The sequence below is a fragment of the Talpa occidentalis genome, unplaced genomic scaffold (genome assembly GCF_014898055.3).
Source record: "Talpa occidentalis isolate TD23 unplaced genomic scaffold, MPIMG_talOcc4v2.1 talOcc4.2, whole genome shotgun sequence".
Taxonomy (NCBI): domain Eukaryota; kingdom Metazoa; phylum Chordata; class Mammalia; order Eulipotyphla; family Talpidae; genus Talpa; species Talpa occidentalis.
Genome location: NW_023602073.1, coordinates 34985957 through 34992204, shown reverse-complemented (window position 1 = coordinate 34992204; position 6248 = coordinate 34985957).

Sequence of the window (6248 nt, the reverse complement as noted above, 5' to 3'; positions counted from 1 at the left end):
TGGGTACAGTCAGAAGCGCCGGAGGGTGAGAGAATTCACCAAAGCCAGAGGCAGGGAGCAGAGCAGGCAGAAGGACGGAAGTACACTGCTGAGGGGAGCAGTGGGCAGCAGGAGACGTCTGCGCGCCATGTGGGACCCTCCTCCTGTGCCGGGGAGCAGCGGGGATCGAACCAGCGCTGCAGAGGCTGAGGGCAGCTTTGCAACCCAGCGCTCAATGGCTGTGTCACCAGGGAGGCCCTGTTGCCTTTTTTTTTTTTTTTTAAGATTTATTTATTTATGCACACAAGAACTGGGGTGTAGACCAGAGGTGTGGTGGGGAGGGTCTGGGGGGTGAGAGGATTCACCAGAGACAGTGGGGAGCAGAACAGGAAGATCTAGGGAAATATACTGCTGAGGGGAAAAGTGAGCGAGACAGGAGAGGTCTGCTGTGCAACGTGGGTTGTGCCCTGGCCGGCTGAGGGTAGAACTCATGCTGCAGTGGTTGGGGAGAGCTTGATAGTGTGTGTCGTTAACCCCTGAGCCACCAGGGAGGCCCTCTTTTCTGTTGTTCTTTGTTTAAAGAATGTTACTTGTCAAAACATCTACTTTGATGTTGCGTTCTTTAGCCAGTCTGAGTCTGCATCTTTTAATTTATTTTTTTAGTTATTATTAGTTATTATTAATATATGTGGGTTTTAAACTACAATGCTGATATTTGATTTTTATTGTTGCATTTGCTCTTTCTTTGTTCCTCCCTTTTTATTGTTAATTAAGTATTTCTAGGTATTCACTTTTATTTTTATTTTCTATGTTCAGTATTATCTTTAGTTATATCATTTTATGTTATGTTCTTAGTGGTTGATTTAAAGATTACATTATATATCTCTAACTTGTCATATGTATATAATAACAAAATTCTGTTACTTTACAATATAAGGATATTAAAATAGCATATTTTAATTATCACTCTCTCTTCCCCTTGCCACACATTTTTTTATTTCTAAATATGGTACAACCTAACATTACCTTGTTACTAGTTTTACCTTATAAGATTAATAGTCTTTAAAATGTATGTATTTGTGTGTGTATGTGTTTGTCACTTATATCTACTGATATGTCTTTTCTTTTTCCAGTGTTCTTCACACCTTCCCAAATAACTGGGTCTCTACTTGTTATTTTTCTTTTTGAACTAAACATTTTAGTGTTCCTTTAGTATTCCTTGAACTAATACATTTTAGTATTCCTTATCGAAGTCTATTTAAGACAATTTCTTTCACCTTTTCCTTTGGGAAATATCTTTATTTTTGAAAGATAATTTAACTAGTTCTAGAATTCTAGACTAATACGTTTTTCTGTTTAACACTTTAAAGTTGTCATGGCCGTGTCTTCTGGTCTCTATTGATTCCAATGAGGAGATATAATTTCTATTGTTTTTCTCCTTTCTGGAATGTGTTTTGTTTTCTCTTGTGGCTTTTAAGATTTTTCTCTTCATGTTTGATTTTAAGCAGTTAGACAGTGATGTATAATTTTGGTATTTCTTTGTATTTATTCTTCTTTAGGTTTCTGAGTCTATTGAATCTTGGGTCAATGGCTTTCATATGTTCTGGGCCATTAAAGTATTTCTCCTGGAAATCAAGTTATGTATTTATTAGCATGTTTATCTTGAACGCAAATATGTTTTAAAATCACATTGTCTGTTTTCAGTGACACTGATTCCTTCCTCTGCTGTATACAACATAATAAACTCATTGACAGTATTATTTATCTGTAATATATCTTTCATTTCTAGCATTTGCATTTGACTCTGAAATTGTCCAAACATGTTCACTTCTTCTATTTCTTTCATCTTAAATATTTATAAACATTATTTTAAAGTGTCTGCCTTATAATTCCAACAACAATTTTATTCTTTAGGGAAGGTTTCATTTACTGTTTTCTCTTTGAGGAAATAATAGTTTTCTTACTTTTTCTATGTGTTTTATAATTTGATTCTGATTAAGATTAAATTCAGACATCATCAATTATAAAGGAATAGTAGAGTCTGAAGAAAACAGCAATCATCTCTAGAGAAAGGGCAGACTTTTGTTATCTGGCTCACCATTAGTGAGACGATTTGAGACAATCTAGTCAGTAGTGAAGCTAGGCCTGTAAGGTTTTGTGGCTTTAGTTATTCAGTTCACTATAGGCTTCATGTTACATGATAGAGGAATCACAACTTTCTGTAGGGGAGGAGAGGAAGTTTCTCCCTACCCCTTTGGGTTCTTTTAGACTGACTGAACAACAAAGTAATGTCAGATACATCAGTAGGAAAAAAAACAAAATTGAGTTACATACATATGGAGAATTTTTTTTATAAAGATTTATTATTTTTTATACAAGTACTGGGTACAGTCAGAAGCGCGGGAGGGTGAGAGAATTCACCAGAGCCAGAGGAGAGAGCAGAGCAGGCAGACTGATGAAATACACTGCTGAGGGGAGCAGCGGGCGGCAGGAGAGGTCTGCGCGCCATGTGGGACCCTCGCCTTGCAGCCAGGAATCAAACTGGCTCTGCAGAGGCTGCGGGCAGCTTCGCAACCCAGCACTCAGCCGCTGAGCCACTGGGGAGGCCCACATATGGGGAATTTAAGTGGATGTGAATTCCAGGGTCAGTGGGGGCAAATGAGGGTATACGTCCTTAGCTAAGGAATAAGATAGAGGCCAGGGCCTTCAAGGAGAGAGGAAGGGAACTCACATTATGAGGACTGGGTGACTCATGTGACAAAGACCAGAATTTTTAATTAGATGTTTGCCCTGCCTCTTAGGTTTCTACCATCGAAGCGTTCTTTCTGGTAAAAAGCCTAATTCTGAATAATAGTCTCAATTTTCATTTTTCAAGATAGTTAAGGGAGTGGTAAAAGTTTCTCCTATGAGAACCTGCAGGGTCTTTATTAACCTTAGTTTGAAATAATCCACATGCCAAATTGACACATCTCCATCAAGCCTCTAAAACACTTACAGAGGCCTATCCTCCACTTCCCTTTAGCAGGAACTGGGATATGAATACCTGGGAGTATTTAATCATTTCTTTTTTTTAAAAGATTTATTTATTTATGCATACAAGAACTGGGGTACAGGCCAGAGTTGTGGGGAGTGTGAGGATTCACCAGAGACAGAGCCTGGCACAGAACAGGCAGACTGACTGAAATACATTGCTGAGGGGAACAGCAGGCGAGTCAGGAGAGGTCTGCTGTGCCATGTAGGTTGCTCCCTGTTAAATTTTAGCTTGCAATAATGCAGAGTTAAAAAACTATATTTTGTGTATCAAATATTTGAAAGTAGCAATGAAACTCTATTTATAGAATATGAATACAGTCATCTGAGAAGCTAGCTAGATTGCCAGTAAGAGCACATCGGCCACAAAGCAACATTTATCCAATATATGTGAAAGAGATTTGGAGTTATATTGTGTGGGCTCATACCTGAAAGGTGTCCTGACCACCTTCACCCCGACAACTTGCACCTTTGGGCATTTGGAATACAAACTTGTGGGTGCATGGGTCTCCTTGTCCATGATGGGTAGTGGCATGCTTTGCAGCTGGCTGCCGATGTAGATGGAACTTTCTGAAAGTCATCCGAGAGAACAGTGGGCCTGTTCTGAACTTGGCTTCTGAATTTGGCTTCTCTTAGGTATACATGTGTAGATCCCAATAGAGATGAATTCTTGTCTATTAAAACTCAGCTCAGAAATCAACTCCTTTCTGAACCCCATTTTCTCCCCTCCTTCCTCAGACACTTTTACACATAATTGCTCTTAAATTTACATACACACCTTTGTGCCTACACCTCCTAGGTTGAACTACAATCTGTGTCACAGTCTATACCCATTCTACTTACTAAAGGGTACATTTTTAGATGCACAAAGGGTGGGTATAATCCTCTTCCTTTGCATATGGGCAGGACTTCTGCTTAAGGCGGGTTATTGTCCCATGGGTCAGGTTACTTTCTATGACAAAGATGATGGAATAATCCTGCTATGATTACCATGTGTTCTATAAGATTCTCAGAGCAGATGGCAGGGACACTGCACTACCAAGGTCTTGATTTTGGTCCACTGAGATTGATTTTGAACTTCTGATCTCCAGAACAATAAAATAACAGATTTGTGTTATTTTAAGCCACTGGCTGTGTAGTAATTTATTTCCATAGCAATAGAGATTTCAACCCCTGCGCCATTCTACATGATCTTTGGTGACTATTAATCATGTACTTTTCCACTCCTCCTTCAAAGAAAAGACATAACCCAGATTTTCTAGACCAAGATCAGAATGGAAGACAGTGGATCAAAATCATCCCAGTGCATCCCCCAGGATATCTTAAATGAATTTCAACACTTGAGACCCCTGTATGTCCATCCTTCCCAATATTGCCTGGTTACCTCCGAGCCAGTTAGAATGCTAGTAAATTCCATTTGGTGTGGGCTTGGGGGTTTAAACCAGTCAAATGCAATTTCTTTTGCCTACAATCAAAATACCCTGCCAGCTATCATTTGGTGAGAATGTATTTTCTTCTCCCCCAAATATTCTCTTCAGTTTGACTTTGCATTTGAGATATTATCTTTGTCTTTAATTAGGTTTTAACTCCATGATAATCAACTCTTTATTTCAACTCTTTACAACAACTCTTACAATAATTCTAGAATTATTTATTTTTAGTTCCATTTCACTGAAGGGAAACTGACACAAAGTGTTAATGTGCCCAATGTCACATGGCTATTTTGTGGATCTTGTTCTTACAAGTCCACCCACCCAGCCACCAAGTTATATTGTTTTCAAATAGGTGATGTCTGCCAAAGAAAGATGGAAGAGGCATTTCTCACAGAGGGAAGGAAGACCCCAAAGTTAAGGGCAAAGAGTAGGCTATGCATATAACTGTTAAAGATATAAAGGCTAAAGGAGGAGAGTATTTTCAGAGGGGAGGAAATCGCTGACTAGAGGAACTAATCAATCTACCAGTGTTGGTTGTTCCTCCCAGTATTGTGTTTTGTGCTGTGATGTTTGGACAAAATATCAAGCAAAAGAATTAAGAGAAACAAAAGACATGGTTCCTGTTCCCATGGTCTTAGTAATCTAGCTCTGATGATAAGACCAGTGACCAATGGTAGCAAAGGAAAGGGCTCTTTGGAGGATTACAAGAGATAATGCAAGGAAATCTCTTAGTAAGTTGTTTGGAAGTAATGAGGCTAAATAAATATTTAGTCTAATTCCAGTTTTGATCAACCCTTCATCAGGGATAAATTCTTCACTTAGACATGGTAATGCCTCCACCTGAGATTTACCTTCCTCCTCTGGCTTCCAGCACTAGTGCGTTTCCTGTACACCTGTCTGGAGGTAATCTTACTTTCCTCCTCCTTCAGTTTCTTGGAGGGCTTTCACTTTGGGTTCCAACATATCACCAGTAATGCTTGTTGGATAATGTGGCAGGATGGAGTTTTCTCCTCCTACCTCATCCTCATTCCCTGGTCAGAAGTCCATTTTTGACAAGAAGGAGCAACTATGAGCATAATAATGTGTGAGCTGTATATTTAGCAGTATTAGCCTGTGAAAGGTTGACTAATCTCAGCGATTCCTTTTTAGGTTGGATTATTTCAACCTAATGTCCTCTAGATGGAAGGAAGGGTCTAAAACCCTCCCCTCCAGGATCATCTAGGAGACGTTGTTAGTCTGGGTCAGGAGCCTACGGGAGAAGATGAGGTCTGGGGAAGGGACAGAGATAGAAACATCAAAAGAGATACAGGGGAGAACTGATAGTGGAATAGGATGTGAACCAAGAGGTAATGAGAGAGGGGCCAGTACATTTCTTCATTATTTTAACAGATATTTCTAGCCAATCACTACATTTGAGGAAATGTGTTCATGGGAAAAGAATTCTCCTACCTTCAAGGATCTCAAATGACAGTGAAAACATGGACAATACACTAGTGAATGGTGGAACAACTAGAAAATGTTGGAGAGTAGTAAGTCATAAAACAGAGAGAAAAGAGGGTGATATACTGGAGAGCACCTGGGGGTGAATGAGACAGGGACTCATCACAGGACACAAACACAACCTGGAGCTCGGCCCTTGCATCCTAGACACTGGAATCCAGGTTTAGCTGGGCCTTTATTAAGAATCAGATGTCACTCCCCACTGTGTCCCTTCAAAAAGCATTTTTGGTGCATTGCCTTATCCTCCCTCTCCTCCAGTGATCCGTTAAGGATCTTATTAAGTCTAAACACCTTGTATGGACCAGT